Raw genomic sequence first — 26,381 nt, 5'->3', positions numbered from 1 at the left:
GGAGGTTCAGGGTTGATGCTGGAGTGGGGGGCTGACTTTGGCCTTCTTGGCCGGAGTGTTTGGGGTGTGATGCTGAGTGGGGGGTGTGTTTGACTTTGGCCTTCTTGGGCGGGGGTTCAGGGCTGATGCTGGAGTGGGGGGTGTGCCAGACTTTGGCCTTCTTGGCCGGAGGTTCAGGGTTGATGCTGACGCGAGGGACTCCGGCCGTGGGTGTGTAGGGGAATACGAGATGATGTCACCTTCTTACCGATGGTCCCACTCTGCAGGAACACAGAGAGGTATGACGACAATCTGGTTAGTAGCTTTGATAACGTAGTTCCTACTGTGGTAGGGGTGTAACAGATTAAACCTCGTCCCCAGGCTTGACTCTGGTTCCTGTAGCTGGAAACCTAGCGGGTTTGGATTTACTGAGTAACGTGGCTAATCAATTACAATTCTGAGCGAATCACACGACTAAGAGGCGTGGTCTCAAATCGGCAAGTGAGAGCCTGAGTCTGCTGTATAATATAGGAAATCGCAGTCAAAAATAGATGTTCTAACACATTAACTATATTATTTTTGGGGAAGCGCAATTGATTCAGAGTTCGCCATGAAAAGTTTAAGTGTGTAAACTATTTTGGGAGAAGAGAGTGTGTGTGTACGTATTACGGAAGCTAATGTTCTGCAGGCGGGGTGAAGTTGGTCACAGCACGGCCGCAAACAGAAACGGCTCAACATGTGGCCATATATCTAATCAGATAAACACACACACACACACACACAAGTTGATGTTAGGTGTTTAAATGATAGGAGTAGTGAGTGTGTGTTTCCTGTGTGTGTGTGTGTGTGTTGTGTGTGTGTTATTCTCACCCTGAACATGTCCCACTGGGTGCAGATGGACCAGCGGCGCGGGCCCCTGGGACAGGCCTGGTAGGGATCCACTGACACTGTGACCAGCCCGACACTCAGCAATACACAGATACAACCTACACAGACACTGTGACCAGCTCTGAACCACAGCAACACACAGACAACGTTAAGATAGACACTGGGTGACCAGCTCTGCCACTAAGAATACAGATACTACATAGACACTGGGCACCAGCCCGGACACTGCACAACACAAGATACAACGTCACACAGACACTCGTGACCAGCTCGTGACACTACAACACAGCTAGATAAATCGCCACATAGACACTGTGACCAGCTCGGACACTACAACACACAGATACAACGTACACAGACATCGAGACCAGCTCGCACACCACAAATACACAGATACAACGCTACATAGACACTGTGACCAGCCCCCATACAATACACAGATACAACGCTGATACACAGACACTGGTGACCAGCTCGGACACTACAATACACAGATACAACGTTACATAGACACTGTGACCAGCCCGAACACACAATACACAGATACAACGCTACATAGACACTGGGACCAGCCACACTACAATACAGATACAACGCTACATAGACACCGTGGACCAGCTCGACACTACAAAACACACGATAACGCTACATAGACACTTTGACCAGCTCGACACCACAATACACAGATACAACGCTACATAGACACTGTGACCAGCTCGACACTGCACAGATAACGCGTACACAGACACTGTGACCAGCCTTCCGGACACTACAATACACGATACAACGTTGAGCATAGACACTGTGACCAGCTCCGATGCACTACAAAACACAGATACAACGCATATAGACACTGTGGACCAGCTCGGACACTACAATACGATAAGCGTTAGACACTGTGACCAGCTCGGACACTACAAAACACAGATAACGCTACACAGACACTGTGACCAGCTCCGGCACACTACAAATACACAGATAACGTTAAGAGGCAGACACTGGGAACAGCTCGGACACTCACAATACAGAGGCAACGCAGCATAGATACTGAGACCAGCTCGACACTACAAACACAGATACAACGAAGCAAGACACTGTGACCAAGCTCGAGACACTAATGTACCACACAGATACATAGACACTGTGACCAGCTCTCCGACACTACAACACACAGGATACAACGTTACATAGACACTGTGACCAGCTCGACACTACAATACACAGATACGCTGCATAGACACTGTGACCAGCCCGGACACTACAATACACAGATACAACGTTACATAGACACTGTGACCAGCTCGGACACTAAGGCAATACACAGATACACCGTTACATAGACACTGGGTGACCCAGCTCTGACACTACAATACAGATACAACGCTACACAGACACTGTGACTCAGCCCGGACACCACAACACACAGATACAACGTCACAAGACACTGCAGACCAGCTTGGACACTACAATACACAGATACAACGTCACACAGACACTGTGACCAGCCCGACACTACAATACAGATATAATGCCGTACAATGTGACACTGTGACCAGCTCGACACTAACAATACTAAACGTTACTGCACACTGTGACCAGCTCGACACTACAATACACAGATACAACGCCACACAGACACTGTGACCAACTCGGACACTAACAATACACAGATACAACGTCACATAGACACTGTGACCAGCTCGGACACTACAACACATCAGATACAACGTTACACAGACACTGGGACCAGCTCGGACACTACAATACACAGATACAACGCTGTACGCAGACACTGTGACCAGCCCGGACACTACAATACACAGATACAACGTTACACAGACACTGTGACCAGGGCTCCGACACTAAGCATAATACACAGATACAACGTCACAGAGCAACACTGTGTACCAGCCCGGACACTACAATACACAGATACAACGCTACTCTGACACCACACCCAGCCTCGGACACTACAATACATACAACGCTACACATTGCACACTGTGACCAGCCCGGCACACTACAATACACAGATGACAACGCACACAGACACTGCGACCAGCTCGGACACTACAATACACAGATAAGCACGTTATATAGACACTTCCGTGACCAGCACAGCACACTAGCAATACACAGATAAACGTTACACGTGACACTGTGACCAGCTCGACACTACAATACAGATACAAACACAGACAAGACCAGCTCGACACCACAATGCGCAGATAAACGTCACAAGAGCACTCAGACCAGCACATACACTACAATACACAGATACCACGTTGCTTAGACACTGTGGCCACTGCCGCCGACTAGCAACACACAGATACAACGTTACAAGACACTGTGACCAGCTCGGACACTACAACACAGATACACGTTATATAGACACCGTGACCAGCACAGACACTCCAATACACAGATACAATGTTACACAGACACTGTGATCCAGCTCGGACACTACAGCACACACAGATACAACGCTACACAGACACTGTGACCAGCTCGACACTAGCCAGATACAATCGTTACATAGACACTGGTGACCAGCACAGACACTTACAACACACAGGATACAATGCTACATAGACACTGTGACCAGCTCGCACACTACGAATACACAGACAAAACGCTACATCAGACACTGTGACCCCTCTCTCTCTCCTCCCTCCTCCTCATCCCTCCCCTCCTCCTCTCTCCTCTCCCTCTTTCTTTCTTACCCCTCCCTCTCTCTCTCTCCTTCTCTCTTCCCCTCTTTTCTCCTCCTTCTCCCCCCTTTCCCTCCTCTCCTCCCTCCCCTTCTCCTCCTCCTCCCCTCCCTTCTTCTCCTCCCTCCTTCCTCCCCTCCTCCCTTCCTCTTCCTCCTCCTCCTCCTCCCTTCTCCCTCTTCTCCTCCTCCCCGCCTCTGTGAGGGTCTTCAGAGATGTGTGGCTGAGAGAGGTCCAGGATGATCTGTTCCTTCAGAACTTTCGGTCGTAGAGATGTGGAGCTTGGCTCCCTCATCTGGCAGGTACTGAGATATATGAGATACTAGAAGACTCCTGGGAGAGACAGCAAGCAGGGTTACGCACACACACACAGGGGTTACACACACACACCAGGGTTAGCACACACGCACCACACACACACACAGGGTTGCGCTGGTTACACACGCACAGGGTTACACACACACACACACACGGGTTATACACAGCACGGGTTACGCACACACGCGACACACACACATGCCATGCCATGCCAGGGTTACACACGGGTACAGCACACACAGTATCTACAGGGTTACACACACACACACAGGGGTTACACACGGGTTACACACACACATATTTTACATTTGACCCATTTACCAGGCACTCTTATCCAGAGAGACTTACAGGAGTAATTATGCTAAGTGCCTTCTAAGGCACAGACCACCCTTTTCACCTAGTCGGCTCGAAGATTGGAACCAGCGTACCTGTCAGCACTGGCCCAACAATGTTAACCACTAGGCTACCAACCCACCCCATAATATGAATGATTAACTTTGGGGGAAGGGGGTGAATGTGTGTTCTATATGTCAAGGTTCAAAGACAGGCACTCCCTTTACCTTCACACGCTTATGATTAACTGACACGCACGAGAGAGAGAGAGAGAGAGAGGAAGTAGAGAGAGAGAGAAGAGAGAGAGGAGTGAAGAGAGAGAGAGAGAGAGAGAGAGAGAGAGAGAGAGAGAGAGAGAGAGAGTAGAGAGAGAGAGAGAGAGAGAGAGAGAGAGAGAGAGAGAGAGAGAGAGAGAATTATGTTTCAAAAGAGGAGAGAGGAAGGAGGAGGAGAGTGAAGATTAGAAGAGAGGGAAGATATATTTAAATCCACAAAAGATACTGTATCTCCAGTGTTTTTTAAAGGAGAATCCCAGCAGAGAGCGATCTTCTTCCCCTGTGACTGTGTTGAATAGGACAGTCAATGATACGGACACGCAAACCTCCTCTGTTGGTACTCATCATATCAATCACCTGGAGAGAGGGAGGAGGGGGAGAGGGGGGAGATGGCTCATTTTGGGATGTCCAAGATAGTGATGACAGCGTTTTTGCTGATGGGGCCACTGTGGAGTGGATTCACAGTGGTTTAGATGGGCCATCTGAGGAGTGGATTTACAGTGCTATTAGATGGGCTACTGTGGAGTGGATTCACAGTGGTTTAGATGCTTGCCACTGTGGGAGTGGATTCACAGTGGTTGAGATGGGCTACTGTGGAGTGGATTCATGGTTTAGATGGGGCCACTGTGGAGTGGATTCGTGGTTTAGATGGGCCACTGTGGAGTGGATTCACAGTGCTTTAAAAATGCACACGATAAAAAAATCACATTTTTGATTTGTCAATAACTCAGCCATCTCTTGACCCCTTAGACATGTACCACATGTGCCTCACATTCCAAATGTTTGTTATTTGGTCGTATGGTTCATAAGAATAAGTATTCTTAGCATATATTTTTTGCATATTAGTGTGTGTGTTAATCTACTGGTCTAATGTGGCTGTTTGAGCGCTCGCCAATGTTATTTCTCAATCTCTTTTACTGTGATGAACCCAAAGACCACATTTGGAGTGAATCTGACTTTTAGTCCGCTTCTTTGACCCCTTTTTATTATTTATTGGATGTATTTTTAATTGTTTTGTACTGAATCTGGACTGGGTCTGCCCACACACTCCCTGGACTACCCACACTCCCTGGACTCCCACACTCCTGGACTCTACCCACACTCCCTGGACTCTACCCCCCTCCACTCTACCCCCACACTCCCTGGACTCACCCCCCCACCCTGAACTCTACCCACACAACTCCCTGGACTCTACCCACACTCCCCTGGACTCTACCCACACACTCCCTGGACTCTCCACCCACACACTCCTGGACTCTACCCACACACTCACTAGACTCTACCCCCACACTCCCTGGACTCTACCCACACACTCACTAGACTCTCACCCACACACTCCTGGACTCTACCCACACACTCCTGGACTCTACCCACACACCTCCTGGACTCTACCCACACACTCACTGGACTCTACCCACACTCCTGGACTCTACCCACACTCCCTGGACTCTACCCACACACTCCCTGGACTCTACCCACACACTCCCTGGACTACCCACACACTCCTGGACTCTACCCACACCTCCCTGGACTCTACCCCACACTCCCTGGACTACCCCACACACCTCCCTGGACTCTACCCACACACCTCCCTGACTCTACCACACCACACTCCTGGACTCTACCCACACACTCCCTGGACTCTACCCCCACACCCCTGGACTCTACCCACACACCCCTGGACTCTCACCCACACACTCCCTGGACTCTACCCACACTCCCTGGACTCTACCCCACACACTCCCTGGACTCTACCCACACACTCCCTGGACTCTACCCACACACTCCCTGGACTCTACCCCCCCACACTCCCTGGACTCTACCCCCACACTCCCTGGACTCTACCCACACACTCCCTGGACTCTACCCACACTCCCTGGACTACCCACACTCCCTGGACTCTACCCACACACTCACTAGACTCTACCCACACACTCCCTGGACTCTACCCACACACTCCCTGGACTCTACCCACACACTCCCTGGACTCTACCCACACACTCCCTGGACTACCCACACTCCCTGGACTCTACCCACACACTCCCTGGACTCTACCCCCACACTCCCTGGACTCTACCCCCACACTCCCTGGACTCTACCCCACACTCCCTGGACTCTACCCACACACTCCTGGACTCTACCCCCACACTCCCCTGGACTCTACCCACACTCCCTGGACCTACCCCCACACTCCCTGGACTCTACCCCCCACACTCCCTGGACTCCTACCCCCACACTCCCTGGACTCTACCCCCCACACTCCCTGGACTCTACCCACACACTCCCTGGACTCTACCCACACACTCCCTGGACTCTACCCACACTCCCTGGACTCTACCCACACATCCCTGGACTCTACCCACACTCCCTGGACTCTACCCCACACTCCTGGACTCTACCCACACACTCCCTGGACCTACCCACACACTCCCTGACTCTCCACCCACACTCCCTGGACTCTACCACAACAACTCCCTGGACTCTACCCACACACTCCCTGGACTACCCACACACTCCCTGGACTCTACCCACACACTCCCTGGACTCTACCCCACACTCACCCACCTGGACTCTACCACACACTCCCTGGACTCTCACCACACACTCCCTGGACTCTACCCACACTCCCTGGACTCTACCCACACACCCTGATCCCATGGACTCTACCCACACACCCTGGACTCTACCCACACACTCCCTGGACTCTACCCCACACTCCTGGACTCTACCCACACACTCCCTGGACTCTACCCACACACTCCCTGGACTCTACCCCTCCTGGACTCTACCCACACATCCCTGGACTCTACCCACACACTCACTAGACTCTCACCCACACACTCCCTGGACTCTACCCACACACTCCCTGGACTCTACCATCCCTGGACTCTACCCACAACTCCCTGGACTACCCACACTCCCCTGGACTCTACCCACACCACCCTGGACTCTACCCCCACACTCCCTGGACTTTACCCCCACACTCCCTGACTCTCTACCCACACACTCCCCGGACTCCACCCCCACACTCCCTGGACTCTACCCCCACACTCCTGGACTCTACCCCCACACTCCCTGGACTCTACCCCCACACTCCCATGGACTCTACCCCCCACACTCCCTGGACTCTACCCCCACACTCCCTGGACTCTACCCACCACTCCCTGGACTCTACCCACACACTCCCTGGACTCTACCCACACACTCCCTGGACTCTACCCACACACTCCCTGGACTCTACCCACACACTCCCTGGACTCTACCCACACACTCCCTGGGACTCTACCCACACACTCCCTGGACTCACCCACACACCCTGGACTCTCACCACCACACACTCCCTGGACTCTACCCACTCCCTGGACTCTACCCACACACTCCCTTGATCTCTACCCACACACTCACTGGACTCTGCACCACACTCCCTGGACTCTACCTACACTCCCTGGACTACCACACACACACTGGACTCTACCCACTCCCTGGACTCTAACCCCACACTCCCCTGGGCTCTACCACACACTCCCTGGACTCTACCCACACTCCTGGACTCTACCCACCACTCCCTGGACTCTACCCACCACACACTGACTCTACCCACACACTCCCTGGACTCTAACCCCACACATCCCCCTGGGCTCTACCCACACACTCCCTGGACTCTACCCACACTCCCTGGGCTCTACCCACACCTCACTGGACTCTACCCACACACTCACTGGACTCTACCCACTCACTGGACTCTACCCCCACACTCCTGGACTCTACCCCCACACTCACTGGACTCTACCCCACACACACTCCTGGACTCTACCCACACCTCCCTGAACTCTACCCACACTCCCTGGACTCTACCCACACTCCCCTGACTCTACCCACACTCCCTGGACTCCCACCCACACTCCCTGGACTCTACCCACACACTCACTGGACTCTACCCACTCACTGGGACTCTACCCACACACTCACTGGACTCTACCCCCACACTCACTGGACTCTACCCACACACTCCCTGGACTCTACCCACACCCTCCCTGGACTCTCTACCCACACTCCCTGGACTCTACCCACACACTCCTGAGACTCTACCCACACTCTCCTGGACTCTACCCACACACTCCCTGGACTCTACCACACCTCCCTGGACTCTACCCCACACTCCCTGGACTCTACCCACACACTCCTGGACTCTACCCCACACCTCCCTGGACTCTACCCCCACACTCCCTGGACTCTACCCCCCACACTCCCTGGACTCTACCCCCACACTCCCTGGACTCTACCCCCACACTCCCTGGACTCTACCCCCACACTCCCTGGACTCTACCCCACACTCCCTGGACTCTACCCCCAGCACCTCCCTGGACTCTACCCCACACTCCCTGGACTCTACCCCACTCCCTGGACTCTACCCCCCACACTCCCTGGACTCTACCCACACACTCCCTGGACTCTACCCACACACTCCCTGGACTCTACCCACACACTCCCTGGACTCTACCCACACCTCCTGGACTCTACCCACACACTCCCTGGACTCTACCCACACACTCCCTGGACTCTACCCACACACTCCCTGGACTCTACCCACACACTCCCTGGACTCTACCCACACACTCCCTGGACTCTACCCACACACTCCTGGACTCTACCCACACTCCCTGGACTCTACCCACACTCCTGGACTCTACCCACACACACACTGGACTCTACCCACACACTCCCTGGACTCTAACCCCACACTCCCCCTGGGCTCTACCCACACACTCCCTGGACTCTACCCACCTCCCTGGACTCTACCACACACTCCCCTGGACTCTACCCACACACACACTGGACTCTAACCACACTCCCCCTGGGCTCTACCCACACACTCCCCTGGACTCTACCCACTCCCTGGGCTCTACCCACACTCACTGGACTCTACCCACACACTCACTGGACTCTACCCACTCACTGGACTCTACCCCCACACTCACTGGACTCTACCCCCACACTCACTGGACTCTACCCACACACTCCCTGGACTCTACCCACACACTCCTGGACTCTACCCACACACTCCCTGGACTCTACCCACACTCCCTGGACTCTACCAACTCCCTGGACTCTACCCACACTCCCCTGGACTCTACCCACACACTCACTGGACTCTACCCACACATCACTGTACTCTACCCACACACTCACTGGACTCTACCCCACACACTCACTGGACTCTACCCACACCCTCCCTGGACTCTACCCACACACTCCCTGGACTCTACCCACACTCCCCCTGGACTCTACCCACACTCCCTGGACTCTACCCACACCCTGACTCACCCCACTCCCTGGACTCTACCCACACACTCCCTGGACTCTACCCCACACCCTGGACTCTACCCCACACACTCCTGGACTCTTACCCCCACACTCCCTGGACTCTACCCCACAGGCACTCCCTGGACTCTACCCACACACTCCCTGGACTCTACCCACACACTCCCTGGACTCTACCCACACACTCCTGGACTCTACCCACACACTCACTGGACTCTACCCACACACTCACTGGACTCTACCCACACACTCACTGGACTTCTACCCACACACTCTACTGGACTCTACCCACACACCTTCACTGGACTCTACCCACACACTCACTGGACTCTACCCACACACTCACTGACTCTACCCCCCACTCACTGGACTCTACCCCCACACTCACTGGACTCTACCACCACACTCCCTGGACTCTACCCACACACTCCCTGGACTCTACCGCACACTCCCCCTGGACTCTACCCACACACTCCCTGGCTCTACCCACACACACTCACTGGACTCTACCCACACCTCCTGGACTCTACCCACCTCACTGGACTCTACCCCACACTCCCTGGACTCTACCCACCACACTCACTGGACTCTACCCACACACTCCCTGGACTCTACCCACACACTCCTGGACTCTACCCCCACACTCACTGGACTCTACCCCCACACTCACTGGACTCTACCCACACTCCCCTGGACTCTACCACACACCTCCCTGGACTCTACCCACACACTCCTGGACTCTACCCACACTCCTGGACTCTACCCACACCTCCCTGGACTCCCCACACTCCTGGACTCTACCCACACACTCCCTGACTCACCCACCACTCCCTGGACTCTACCCACACCTCCCTGACTCACCCACACTCCTGGACTCTACCCACACCTCCCTGGACTCTCCCACAACTCCCTGGACTCTACCCCCACACTCCTGAACTCTACCACCCAAGGCACTCTCCTGGACTCTACCCCCCCACACTCCCTGGACTCTACCCCACACTCCCTGGACTCTACCCCCACACTCCCTGGACTCTACCCCACACTCCCTGGACTCTACCCCCCACCTCCCTGGACTCTACCCCCCTCCCTGGACTCTCCCCCACACTCCCTGGACTCTACCCCACACTCCCTGGACTCTACCCACACTCCCCTGGACTCTACCCACACCTCCCTGGACTCTACCCACACACCCTGGACTCTACCCACACACTCCCTGAACTCTACCCCCCACACCCTGACTCTACCCACTCACACACTCCCTGGACTCTACCACACTCCCTGGACTCACCCCACACTCCCTGGACTCTACCCACACACCCCTGGACTACCCACACTCCCTGGACTCTACCCACACACTCCTGGACTCTACCCTCCTACTCTACCCACACTCCCTGGACTCTACCCACACACTCCCTGGACTCTACCCACACACTCCCTGGACTCTACCCACACACTCCCTGGACTCTACCCACACACTCCCTGGACTCTACCCACACACTCACTGGACTCTACCCACACTCCCCTGGACTCTACCCACACACTCCCTGGACTCTACCCACACACTCCTGGACTCTACCCACACACACTCCCCTGGACTCTAACCCCACACTCCCCCTGGGCTCTACCCACACTCCCTGGACTCTACCCACACTCTGGACTCTACCCACACACTCCCTGGACTCTACCCCCATACTCCCTGGACTCTACCCACACTCACTGGACTCTACCCACACACTCCCTGGACTCTACCCACACACTCCCTGGACTCTACCCACACACTCCCTGGACTCTACCCACACCTCCCTGGACTCTACCCACACACTCCCTGGACTCTACCCACACACTCACTGAACTCTACCCACACACTCACTGGACTCTACCCACACCCACTAGACTCTACCCACACACTCCCTGAACTCTACCCACACACTCCTGACTCTACCCCCCACACTCCCTGGACTCTACCCACACTCCCCCTGGGCTCTACCCACACTCCCCCTGGACTCTACCCACACTCCCCCTGGACTCTACCCCCACACTCCCTGGGCTCTACCCCACACTCCCTGGGCTCTACCCACACACTCCTGGACTCTACCCACACACTCCCTGGACTCTACCCACACACTCCCTGGACTCTACCCACCCCACTCACTGGACTCTGCCCACACTCCCTGGACTCTACCCACACACTCCCTGGACTCTACCCACACACTCCCTGGACTCTACCCACACACTCCCTGGACTCTACCCACACACTCCCTGGACTCTACCCACACACTCCCTGGACTCTACCCACACACTCCACTGGACTCTACCCACACACTCACTGGACTCTACCCACACACTCACTGGACTCTACCCACCACTCACTGGACTCTACCCACACACTCACTGGACTCTACCCACACACCTCACTGGACTCTACCCACACTCACTGGACTCTACCCACACACTCACTGGACTCTACCCACACTCCTGGACTCTACCCACACACTCCCTGGACTCTACCCACACTCCTGGCTCTACCCACACACTCACTGGACTCTACCCACACACTCACTGGACTACCCACTCACGGACTCTCACTCACTGGACTCTACCCACACACTCCTGGACTCTACCCACACCTCCCTGGACTCTACCCACACCTCCCTGGACTCTACCCACATCCCTGGACTCTACCCACACACTCCCTGGACTCTACCCACACACTCCCTGGACTCTACCCACACACTCCCTGGACTCTACCCCCCACACTCCCTGGACTCTACCCACACACTCCTGACTCTACCCACACACTCCCTGGACTCTACCCACACACTCCTTGACTCTACCCACACACTCACTGGACTCTACCCCCCATACTCCCTGGACTCTACCCACACTCCTTGGACTCTACCCACACTCCCTGGACTCTACCCACACTCCCTGGACTCTACCCACACTCCCCTGGACTCTACCCACACCTCCCTAGACTCTACCCACACTCACTAGACTCTACCCACACACTCACTAGACTCTACCCACACTACTCACTAGACTCTACCCACACACTCACTAGACTCTACCCACACACTCACTAGACTCTACCCACACACTCACTGGACTCTACCCACACACTCACTAGACTCTACCCACACACTCACTAGACTCTACCCACACACTCCCTAGACTCTACCCACACCTCCCTGGACTCTACCCACACACTCCCTAGACTCTACCCACACACTCCCTCGACTCTACCCACACACTCCCTGGACTCTACCCACACTCCCTGGACTCTACCCACACACTCACTAGACTCTACCCACACACTCACTAGACTCTACCCACACACTCACTAGACTCTACCCACACACTCACTGGACTCTACCCACACACTCCCTGGACTCTACCCACACACTCCCTGGACTCTACCCACACACTCACTAGACTCTACCCACACACTCACTGGACTCTACCCCACACTCCCTGGACTCTACCCACACACCTCCCTGGACTCTAACCCCACACTCCCTGGACTCTAACCCCCACACTCCCTGGACTCTAACCCCCACTCCCCCTGGGCTCTACCCACACACTCCCCTGGACTCTACCCACACTCACTGGACTCTACCCACACACTCACTGGACTCTACCCACACACTCACTGGACTCTACCCACACCTCACTGGACTCTACCCACACACTCCCTGGACTCTACCCACACACTCACTGGACTCTACCCATACTCCCTGGACTCTACCCACACTCCTTGGACTCTACCCACACTCCCTGGACTCTACCCACACTCCCTGGACTCTACCCACACTCCCTGGACTCTACCCACACACTCCCTAGACTCTACCCACACCTCCCTAGACTCTACCCACACACTCCACTAGACTCTACCCACACACTCACTGGACTCTTACCCACACACTCCCTGGACTCTACCCACACACTCACTGGACTCTACCCACACACTCACTGGACTCTACCCACACACTCACTGGACTCTACCCACACACTCACTGAACTCACACACTTCACTGACTCCACCCACACACTCACTGGACTCTACCCACACACTCACTGGACTCTACCCACACACTCACTGGACTCTACCCACACACTCACTGGACTCTACCCACACACTCACTGGACTCTACCCACACACTCACTGGACTCTACCCACACACTCCCTGGACTCTACCCACACACCTCCCTGGACTCTACCCACACTCCCTGGCTCTCCCCCCTCACTGCTACCCACACACTCACTGGACTCTACCCACACACTCACTGTACTCCACTCACTGGACTCTACCCACACACTCACTGGACTCTACCCACACACTCCCTGGACTCTACCCACACTCCCTGGACTCTACCCACACTCCCTGGACTCTACCCACACACTCCTGGACTCTACCCACACTCCCTGGACTCTACCACACACACTCCTGGACTCTACCCACACACTCCCTGGACTCTACCCACACACTCCCTGGACTCTACCCACCACACTCCCTGGACTCTACCACTCTCCCTGGACTCTACCACACACTCCCTGGACTCTACCCACACACTCCCTGGACTCTACCACACACTCCCTGGACTCTACCCCCATACTCCCTGGACTCTACACACACTCCCTGGACTCTACCCACACACTCCCTGGACTCTACCCCACACTCCCTGGACTCTACCCACACTCCCTGGACTCTACCCACACACTCCCTGGACTCTACCCCCACACTCCTGGACTCTACCCCCACACTCCCTGGACTCTACCCCCACACTCCCTGCTCACCCCCCTCCTGGACTCTACCCACACACTCCTGGACTCTACCCACACACTCCCTACTCTACCCACACACTCACTGGACTCTACCCCCCATACTCCCTGGACTCTACCCACACTCCTTGGACTCTACCCACACTCCCTGGACTCTACCCACACTCCCTGACTCACCCACACTCCTGGGACTCTACCCACACTCCTGGACTCTACCCACACACTCCTAACTCTACCCCTCCTAGACTCTACCCACACACTCACTAGACTCTACCCACACCTCACTAGACTCTACCCACACACTCACTAGACTCTACCCACACACTCACTAGACTCTACCCACACACTCACTGGACTCTACCCACACACTCACTCAGACTCTACCCACACACTCACCACGACTCTACCCACTAACACTCCCTGGACTCTACCCACACTCCCCTGGACTCTACCCACACACTCACTAGACTCTACCACACACTCCTCTGGACTCTACCCACACTCCCTGGACTCTACCCACACACTCCCTGGACTCTACCCACACACTCACTAGACTCTACCCACACACTCACTAGACTCTACCCACACACTCACTAGACTCTACCCACACACACTCACTAGACTCTACCCACACACTCACTGGACTCTACCCACACACTCCCCTGGACTCTACCCACACACTCACTGGACTCTACCCACACACTCACTAGACTCTACCCACACCCTCACTGGACTCCTACCCCCACACTCCCTGACTCTACCCACACACTCCCTGGACTCTAACCCCCACACTCCCTGGACTCTAACCCCACACTCCCTGGACTCTACCTCACTCCCCCTGGGCTCTACCCACACACTCCCTGGACTCTACCCACCACTCACTGGACTCTACCCACACACTCACTGGACTCTACCCACACACTCACTGACTCTACCCACACCCTGGACTCTACCCACACACTCTCTGGACTCTACCCACACACTCACTGGACTCTACCCCCATACTCCCTGGACTCTACCCACACTCCTTGGACTCTACCCACCTCCCTGGACTCTACCCACACTCCCTGGACTCTACCCACACACTCCCTGGACTCTACCCACACTCCCTGGACTCTACCCACACTCCCTGGACTCTACCCACACACTCACTAGACTCTACCCACACACTCACTAGACTCTACCCACACACTCACTAGACTCTACCCACACACTCACTAGACTCTACCCACACACTCACTAGACTCTACCCACACACTCACTAGACTCTACCCCACACATCCCTGGACTCTACCCACACACTCACTGGACTCTACCCCACACTCCCTGGACTCTACCCCCACACTCCCTGGACTCTACCCCCACACTCCCTGGACTCTACCCACACTCCCTGGACTCTACCCACCACACTCCCTGGACTCTACCCACACTCCCTGGACTCTACCCACACTCCCTGGACTCTACCCACACTCCCTGGACTCTACCCACTCCTGGACTCTACTCAGTACTGGTAACCACTGCACATTGACTCAGTACTGGTACCCCCTGCACATTGACTCGGAGTACTGGTACCACTGCACATTGACTCAGTACTGGTACCCCAACACATTGACTCAGTACTGGTTCTCCTACCACATTCACTCAGTACTGGTACCCCTGCACATTGACTCAGTACCGTACCCCTGCACATTGACTCAGTACTGGTACTCCTGCACTTGACTCCAGTTAATATGTGTCTTCCTTTTTTACTCTGCCCTGTTGGTAATGGGCTCATTCAGTCAGCATTTCACTGTAAAGTCTACACCTGTTGTATTCTGCCAGGTGATCAATAAAATGTGATTTGAAGAAGATTTTCGTATGATTATTTTAAAGCATTAGCGTTACATAGTCAATAGTGAATCAGCTAATAGTTTTCCTTCTTTTTTTTTTTCTCGCCAAATGTAACATGGTTCGTCATGGTGATGTCTTTGATGACCCTGAAGAGTTTCACGGTGATTGGCCACTGGGAAGTGATTTACATGGACACGTAAAATCTGATTTCTGATTTATCAATAACTCAGCCATCTCGTACAAAGTTTCAAGTCTCCAGGTCAAACAGGGTGACGGATATGAGGGTTTAAGTGAGACTGATTATAAGGCAGCGCCACCTATAGGCCAATCGGTCCTTCTTTTTGACCAAGTTACTCCTGGCGTCTAGTTTCTGTGTGGCAAATTAGAAACAAAGTTACCAATCTATGCTGGAGTTATCTGACCACGTCAAGACAAAGTTACCAATCTATGCTGGAGTTATCTGACCACGTCAAGACAAAGTTACCAATCTATGCTGGAGTTATCTGACCACGTCAAGACAAAGTTACCAATCTATGCTGGAGTTATCTGACCACGCCAAGACAAAGTTACCAATCTATGCTGGAGTTATCTGACCACGTCAAGACAAAGTTACCAATCTATGCTGGGTTATCTGACCACGTCAAGACAAAGTTACCAATCTATGCTGGAGTTATCTGACCACGTCCCCAAGACAAAGTTACCAATCTATGTTGAGTTATCTGATTTACGTCAAGACAAAGTTACCAATCTATGCTGGAATTATCTGACCACGTCAAGACAAAGTTACCAATCTATGCTGGAGTTATCTGACCACGTCAAGACAAAGTTACCAATCTATGCTGGAGTTATCTCGACCACGTCAAGACAAAGTTACCAATCTATGCTGGAGTTATCTGACCACGTACAAGACAAAGTTACTAATCTATGCTGGGTTATCTGACCACGTCAAGACAAAGTTACCAATCTATGCTGGAGTTATCTGACCACGTTCAAGACAAAGTTACCAATCTATGCTGGAGTTATCTGACCCGCGTCAAGACAAAGTTACCAATCTATGCTGGAGTTATCTGACCACGCCAAGACAAAGTTACCAATCTATGCTGGAGTTATCTGACCACGTCAAGACAAAGTTACCAATCTATGTTGGAGTTGTCTGACACACGTCAAGACAAAGTTACCAATCTATGCGTGGAGTTATCTGACCAGCGTCAAGACAAAGTTACCAATCTATGCTGGAGTTATCTGACCACGTCAAGACAAGTTACCACTCTGTGCTGGAGTTATCTGACCACGTCAAGACAAAGTTACCAATCTATGCTGGAGTTATCTGACCACGTCAAGACAAAGTTACCAATCTATGTTGGAGTTATCTGACCGCGTCAAGACAAAGTTACCAATCTATGCTGGAGTTATCCTGACCACGTCAAGACAAAGTTACCAATCTATGTTGGAGTTATCTGACCACGTCAAGACAAAGTTACCAATCTATGTTGGAGTTATCTGACCACGTCAAGACAAAGTTACCAATCTATGTTGGAGTTATCTGACCACGTCAAGACAAAGTTACCAATCTATGTTGGAGTTATCTGACCACGTCAAGACAAAGTTACCAATCTATGCTGGAGTTATCTGACCACGTCAAGACAAAGTTACCAATCTATGCTGGAGTTATCTGACCACGCCAAGACAAGTTAATCTAAGAATAACAACGGTTTCAGCTTAGCTGAGAATCCCTAATAATACATAAAGATGGGGGAGGGAGGAGTTAAAGATGGGAGGTTCTGAGCATGGGGAGGGAGGAGTTAAATATGGGGAAGGAGGGAGTTAAATATGGGGAGGGGAGTTAGAGATGGGGAGGGAGGGAGTTAAATATGGGGAGGGAGGAGTTAAAGATGGGGAGGGAGAATTTATGAGGTTCTGACATGGGGAGGGAGGAGTTAAATATGGGGAAGGATGAGTTAAATATGGGGAGGGGAGGGAGTTAAAGATGGGGAGGAGGGGTTAAATATGGGGGTTCTGACATGGGGAGGAGGAGTTAAATATGGGGAAGGATGAGTTAAATATGGGGAGGGAGGAGTTAGCGATGGGAGGGAGGGGTTAAATATGGGAGGTTCTGACATGGGGAGGGAGGAGTTAAAGATGGGGAGGGAGGAGTTAAAGATGGGGAGGGAGGGGTTAAATATGGGAGGTTCTGACATGGGGAGGGAGGAGTTAAATATGGGGAAGGAGGAGTTAAATATGGGGAGGGAATTAAATATGGGGAGGGAGGAGTTAAATATGTGGAGGGAGGAGTTAAAGGTGGGAAGACAAAGGGTTAGACTAAGAAAAACTATTCTGCACAGTGGTGTGTGTGTGTGTGTGGGGTATATAGTAGCTACCTGTTGCCAGTAGAAGCGACCTCGGGAGGTTGAGAACTTCACACAGATACACCAGGTTTAATACATCCTTCTGAAACAACTACCACAAAACCTAGAGGAGGAGAGAGAGAGAGAGAGATGGGAGGAGAGGGAGAGATGGGAGGAGAGAGAGAGATGGGGGAGGGATGGAGAGGGGAGGGAGAGATGCGAGAGATGGAGAGGAGAGGGGGAGATGATGGAGAGATGGAGGAGAGAGGGTGGGGGGAATGGAGGGAGATGGGGGGTGGGGGGGGGAGGTGAGAGATGAGAGATGGGAGGAGGGATGGAGAGGAGGAGGAGGGAAGAGAGAGAGGGATGGAGAGATAGGGGAGAGATGAGGGATGGTGAGGGGAGAGATGGAGAGGGGGGGTGGAGAGGGTGGAGGGAGAGGGGGGAGGGAGAGATGGAGAGGGGGGGGATATGGGGGGGAGGGAGAGGGGGGAGGGAGGAGATGGGGGGAGGGAGAGAGATGAGGGGGAGGGAGAGAGATGGGGGGGGGGAGAGAGATGGGGGGGGGGGATGGGGGGAGGGGGTGGGGGGGGTGGAGGGAGAGATAGGGAGAGAGATGGGGGGAGGGAGGGATGGGGGGGAGAGAGATGGGGGAGGGAGAGAGAGGAGAGGGTGGGGTGGGGAGAGATGAGGGATGGGAGGGAGGAGAGGCTGGGGGAGAGGGGGGGGGAGAGATGGAGAGGGGGGAGGGGGGGGAGAGGTGGGGGAGGGAGAGGAGGGGGGGGAGGGTGGGGAGGGAGAGAGATGGGGGGAGGGAGAGAGATGGGGGGAGGGAGAGAGATGGGGGGAGGGAGAGAGATGGGGGGAGGGAGAGAGAGGGCGAGGGAAGAGAGGAATAGAGATGAGGGAGGGAGGGAGGGAGGGAGGGAGGGAGGGAAGAGAGAGTTAAAATGATCTTATGGGTTCTGACTGCAGTACAAGAGTTGACTGCTGTATTCATTAGAACGCTCCAATATAAAACACATGAATGAAGAAGACACGTTGATCAGTGGGCATCTTTCTGTGTGTTTGGCTGGGATGCATCCATCTGTGTGTGTATCTGTGTGTGTCTGTGTGTGTCTGTGTGTGTCTGTGTGTGTGTGTGTGTATCTGTGTGTGTGTGTGTGTGTGTGTGTGTGTGTGTGTGTGTGTATATCTGTGTGTGTATCTGTGTGTGAGTGTGTGTGTGTGTGTGTGTGTGTGTGTGTGTGTGTGTGTGTGTGTGTGTGTACCGTACCCACGCTGGCCTTCAGGAACTTGCTTCCTATTCTCTGGTCCATCCCGATGGCTAGAGCCACCTCCTCTACATCAGCCCCCGTTGACTCACACAGAGCACTGATACTGTTAATGCTGCTGATACGCTGGGCGAGGAACGCATTGGCTGCCTGACACACACACACACACACACACACACACACACACACACACACACACACACACAGACAGACACAGACAGACACACACACAAACACAGACAGACACACACACCACACACAGTGCTCCAGTTAATCCCAGCAGACTGTTGAACGAGAGCGACCCCCAGACGTGCGTACCAGTTTGGAGAGTTCGGAGGACCAGGTGTTGGTGGTGATGATCGCGTCTTGGGGACCCAGTGTTCGTAGACGCCACACAGCGCCCTGATCGCCCTCCCCTGACCCTCCGCCCGTCTCGTCTCCACCAATCAGGACGCGGTCTGGCTCCTTTAGGTCACGCACCGCCGTGCCCTCCGCCAGGAACTCTGGGGTTGGACAGCACCTACACACACACACACACAACACACACACACACACACACACACACAGACACACACACACACACACACACACACACACACACACACACACACACACACACACACACACACACACACACACACACACACACACACACACACACACACACACACACACACACACACACACACACACACACACACACACACACAATACACACATACACACACACACACACACACACACACACACACACACACACACACACCACACGACACACACACCACACACACACACACACACACACACACACACACACCACACACACACACACACACACACACACACCACACACACACACACACACACACACACACACACACACACACACACCACACACACCACAACACACACACACACACACCACACACACACACACACACACACACACACACACACAGACACACACACACACACACAGCACAGACACACACACACACAGACACACACACACACACGACACACACACACACACACACACACACACAACACAGACACACACACACACACACACACACACACACACACACACACACACAGCACACACACACACACACACACACACACACACACACACACACACCACACAGACACACACACCACACACACACACACACACACACACACACAGACACACACACACACACACACACACACACATACACACACACCACACAGACACACACCCCCCCCCCCCCCACACACACACACACACACACACACACACACACACACACACACACACACACACACACACACACACACACACACACACACAGACACAGACACACAACCACAGCACACACACCACACATACACACACACACACACAGACACACACACCACACAGACACACACACACACACACACAGACACACACACCACACATACACACATACACACACACACACACAGACACACACACACACACGACACACACACACACACACACACACACAGACACACACACCACACAGACACACACACACACACACACACATACACACGACACACATACACACATACACACACACACAGATACACATACACACACACACACAGCACACACACACACAGCACACACACACACAGAGATGAACTCTCTCTGTGTGTATGTGTTAATCTCTGTGTGTGTGTGTGTGTGTGTGTGTGTCTGTGTCTGTGTCTGTGTGTGTGTGTGTGTGTGTGTGTCGCCTGTAGCCCAGTTGGGTTGTTTGCAACGCCAGGGTTGTGGGTTCCATTCCCACAGATGGGCCAGTATGGAACAAAAAATTATGTGTGCACTCACTCACTAACTAAGTCGATAAGAGCGTCTGCTAAATGACTAACATGTAAAAAATTAACACACACACACACAGATGAACACACACACACAGACCCAAAACATTAGAAATAGGTATTATAATAATAGGTATTGAACCCAGGTTGGTATCTCACACCGACACCTACCTGGTATTATAATAATAGGTATTGAACCCAGGTTGGTATCTCACAGCGACACCTACCTGGTATTATAATATGGTATTGAACCCAGGTTGGTATCTCACAGCACACCTACCTGGTATTATAATATGGTTTGAACCCAGGTTGGTATCTCACAGCGACACCTACCTGGTATTATAATAATAGGTATTGAACCCAGGTTGGTATCTCACAGCGACACCTACCTGGTATTATAATAATAGGTATTGAACCCAGGTTGGTATCTCACAGCGACACCTACCTGGTATTATAATAATAGGTATTGAACCCAGGTTGGTATCTCACCGCGACACCTACCTGGTATTATAATAATAGGTATTGAACCCAGGTTGGTATCTCACAGCGACACCTACCTGGTATTATAATAATAGGTATTGAACCCAGGTTGGTATCTCACAGCGACACCTACCTGGTATTATAATAATAGGTATTGAACCCAGGTTGGTATCTCACAGCGACACCTACCTGGTATTATAATAATAGGTATTAACCCAGGTTGGTATCTCACAGCGACACCTACCTGGTATTATAATAATAGGTATTAACCCAGGTTGGTATCTCACAGTGACACCTACCTGGTATTATAATAATAGGTATTGAACCCAGGTTGGTATCTCCTGCGACACCTACCTGGTATTATAATAATAGGTAGTTGAACCCAGGTTGGTATCTCACAGCACACCTACCTGTATTATAATAATAGGTATTGAACCCAGGTTGGTATCTCACATCGACACCTACCTGGTATTATAATAATAGGTATTAAACCCAGGTTGGTATCTCACACTGACACCTACCTGGTATTATAATAATAGGTATTGAACCAGGTTGGTATCTCACAGCGACACCTACCTGGTATTATAATAATAGGTATTGAACCCAGGTTGGTATCTCACAGCGACACCTACCTGGTATTATAATATGGGTATTGAACCCAGGTTGGTATCTCACAGCGACACCTACCTGGTATTATAATAATAGGTATTGAACCCAGGTTGGTATCTCACAGCGACACCTACCTGGTATTATAATAATAGGTATTGAACCCAGGTTGGTATCTCACAGCGACACCTACCTGGTATTATAATAATAGGTATTGAACCCAGGTTGGTAACTCACTGACACCTACCTGGTATTATAATAATAGGTATTGAACCCAGGTTGGTATCTCACACCGACACCTACCTGGTATTATAATAATAGGTATTGAACCCAGGTTGGTATCTCACAGCGACACCTACCTGGTATTATAATAATAGGTATTGAACCCAGGTTGGTATCTCTCAGCGACACCTACCTGGTATTATAATAATGGTATTGAACCCAGGTTGGTATCTCACACGACACCTACCTGGTATTATAATAATAGGTATTGAACCCAGGTTGGTAACTCACACCGACACCTACCTGGTATTATAATAATAGTATTGAACCCAGTTGGTATCTCACACACCCTACCTGGTATTATAATAATAGGTATTGAACCCAGGTTGGTATCTCACAGCGACACCTACCTGGTATTATAATAATAGGTATTGAACCCAGGTTGGTATCTCACGCACACCTACCTGGTATTATAATAATGGTATTACTCCAGGTTGGTATCTCACAGCTGACACCTACCTGGTATTATAATAATAGGTATTGAACCCAGGTTGGTATCTCACACCGACACCTACCTGGTATTATAATAATAGGTATTGAACCCAGGTTGGTATCTCACAGACACCTACCTGTATTATAATAATAGGTATTGAACCAGGTTGGTATCTCACACCGACACCTCTGTATTATAATAATAGGTATTAACCCAGGTTGTATCTCACAGCGACCCTATTATAATAATAGGTATTGAACCCAGGTTGGTATCTCACACCGACACCAGGTATTATAATAATGGTATTGAACTCAGGTTGGTATCTCACACCGACACCTACCAGGTATTATAATAATGGTATTGAACCCAGGTTGGTATCTCACAGCGACCCGGTATTATAATAATAGGTATTGAACCCAGGTTGGTATCTCACACTGACACCTACCAGGTATTATAATAATAGGTATTGAACCCAGGTTTGTATCTCACACTGACACCTACCTGGTATTATAATAATAGGTATTGAACCCAGGTTGGTATCTCACACTGACACCTACCTGGTATTATAATAATAGGTATTGAACCCAGGTTGGTATCTCACACACCAGGTATTATAATAATGGTATTGAACCCAGGTTGGTATCTCACACCAACCCTACCTGGTATTATAATAATAGGTATTGAACCCAGGTTGGTAACTCACACTGACACCTACCTGGTATTATAATAATAGGTATTGAACCCAGGTTGGTATCTCACACCGACACCTACCTGGTATTATAATAATGGGTATTGAACCCAGGTTGGTAACTCACACTGACACCTACCTGGTATTATAATAATAGGTTTGAACCCAGGTTGGTATCTCACACCGACACCTACCTGGTATTATAATAATAGGTATTGAACCCAGGTTGGTAACTCACACTGACACCTACCTGGTATTATAATAATAGGTATTGAACCCAGGTTGGTATCTCACCGACACCTACCTGGTATTATAATAATAGGTATTGAACCCAGGTTGGTAACTCACACTGACACCTACCTGGTATTATAATAATAGGTATTGAACCCAGGTTGGTATCTCACACCGACACCTACCTGGTATTATAATAATAGGTATTGAACCAGGTTGGTATCGCACAGCGTCACCAGGTATTATAATAATTGGTATTGAACCCAGGTTGGTATCTCACAGCGACACCTGGTATTATAATAATAGGTATTGAACCCAGGTTGGTATCTCACGACACCTACCTGTTATTATAATAATAGTATCCCAGGTTGGTATCTCACACCGACACCTACCTGGTATTATAATAATAGGTATTAACCCAGGTTGGTATCTCACACCGACACCTACCGGTATTATAATAATGGTATTGAACCCAGGTTGGTATCTCACCGACACCTACCAGGTATTATAATAATAGGTATTGAACCCAGGTTGGTATCTCACGCGCCACCTACCTGGTATTATAATAAAGGTATTGAACCCAGGTTGGTAACACAGCGCCACCTACCTGCAGGTTGAGGTTGGGTTTGGTGTTGGAGTCAAATATCGTCTGATGCTCTCCGCTGCTCGGACCGGGACCGTGCTCTTCTCCGTGACGATCTTGTAACCGTTGGGCAAACCTCTACGATGCGGCGCCAGGCCTCCAATGTACTTTGGGTTGGCGACACGACCCTTCCCTCCATAGGTCTTGTGGGGGTGTTCACCTTGGGGGGGGGGGGGGTTAGACTGATGGAAGACAGAATGACAACACCCGACTGACAGAGAGACAGACAAAACACACACACGACCGACAGACAGAGACAAAAGACGTGTGACTCACTGATATGAAGACCGGGTCAGCATCTCTGATGGCAGAGTCTATATCTGTAGAGAAGAAGAGATTCTTGCCTCTGCATGACTCCACTACCTCCTTCAACCCTGGCTAGAGAGAGAGAGAGAGACAGAGACAGAGAGAGCAGAGAGAGAGCAGAGAGAGCAGAGAGACAGAGAGAGACAGAGAGAGAGAGACGAGAGAGAGAGAGAGAGAGAGAGAGAGAGAGAGAGAGGAGAGAGAGGGGGGGCGTGTCAACATTCAGTGCCTTGGATTTCTTCACTTTTTATTGTGTTACAAAGTGGGATTAAAATTGATTCAATTGTCAATTTTTGTCAACAATCTACTCAAAATACTCTGTAATGTCAAAGTGGAAGAGACATTTTTTATTTTTTTGGATTAATTAATATTTGATAACTAAAATATATTTGTTCTATAAGTATTCGGATCCCTGAGTCGATGCGTGTTAGAAACACCTTTTGGCTGCCATTACAGCTGGGAGTCTTGTCTAAGTCTCTAAGAGCTTTACACACCTGGATTGTACAATATTAGCCCATTATTATTTTCATAATTCTTCAAGCTCTGCCACAATTTTGGGATAATTGCTAGACAACAATTTCCAAGTCTTGTTATAAATGTGTGTGTGTGTGTGTGTGTGTGTCGTGTGTGTGTCTATGTCTGTGTGTGTGTGATACGGTACCATACCTGTATATGGCAGTGTTCGTTCCCGCGTTGATCCGTGATTCGTTGACGTCGACCACTGTCACATGGATCTCTGGACACATGTGGGCGATCACACTGCAGGTTGACCCTCCCACATAGCCTGCTCCTCTACAGCAGATCCTGTTGATCTGAAACAT

At 51.6% G+C, this 26,381-nt stretch overlaps 1 pseudogene; it reads right to left on the bottom strand.

Annotated features, from left to right (window-relative positions):
* Nucleotides 1-36: 36 nt before the first annotated feature.
* On the bottom strand, nucleotides 37-26,381 carry LOC123487866 (annotated as a pseudogene).

The sequence above is a fragment of the Coregonus clupeaformis genome, unplaced genomic scaffold (genome assembly GCF_020615455.1).
Source record: "Coregonus clupeaformis isolate EN_2021a unplaced genomic scaffold, ASM2061545v1 scaf1835, whole genome shotgun sequence".
Classification (NCBI taxonomy): domain Eukaryota; kingdom Metazoa; phylum Chordata; class Actinopteri; order Salmoniformes; family Salmonidae; genus Coregonus; species Coregonus clupeaformis.
The sequence above is the reverse complement of the archived record's forward strand: the minus strand, read 5'-3'. Positions and strand labels throughout refer to the sequence as shown.